The following is a 411-nucleotide window of genomic DNA, read 5'->3' as shown; positions in this document are numbered from 1 at the left end:
ACGAGCCCGCACTTCCTAACACTAGAGTCTCTGACACCAAATTGACACCATTGAAATAAAGAATCACAAAATGACTCTTCTTTACTATAGTGTGTTTCTTCCTCATTCATCACACACATCCTGAAGTGCAGCTTCATGGGAAATGAGCTAATGGATGCTCATGGGATCTCAGCAGTTTAGGGTTACTCTGTTTGTTGAGCACTTATACAAGTGTGTGTGTGTGTTGCCCATTTCTGTCGTTTCACCCATCCTGGTGTTCAAACCCAGGCTGTTTCTTCTAAACAGTCTGTGTTTGCTCTTGTATTATAGTCATAAGGCCGCCGAGGAAGCCTGCGGTGCTGATCAGCGACGGGCTCAGCACTTCTTCTGTTTGTTTGGGTGATGATATGCAGGCTTGGCTTTGAAAGATGA

The sequence above is a fragment of the Pimephales promelas genome, chromosome 13 (assembly GCF_988280905.1).
Source record: "Pimephales promelas chromosome 13, fPimPro1.hap1.1, whole genome shotgun sequence".
Classification (NCBI taxonomy): Eukaryota; Metazoa; Chordata; class Actinopteri; order Cypriniformes; family Leuciscidae; genus Pimephales; species Pimephales promelas.
This window is presented reverse-complemented; position numbering follows the sequence as displayed.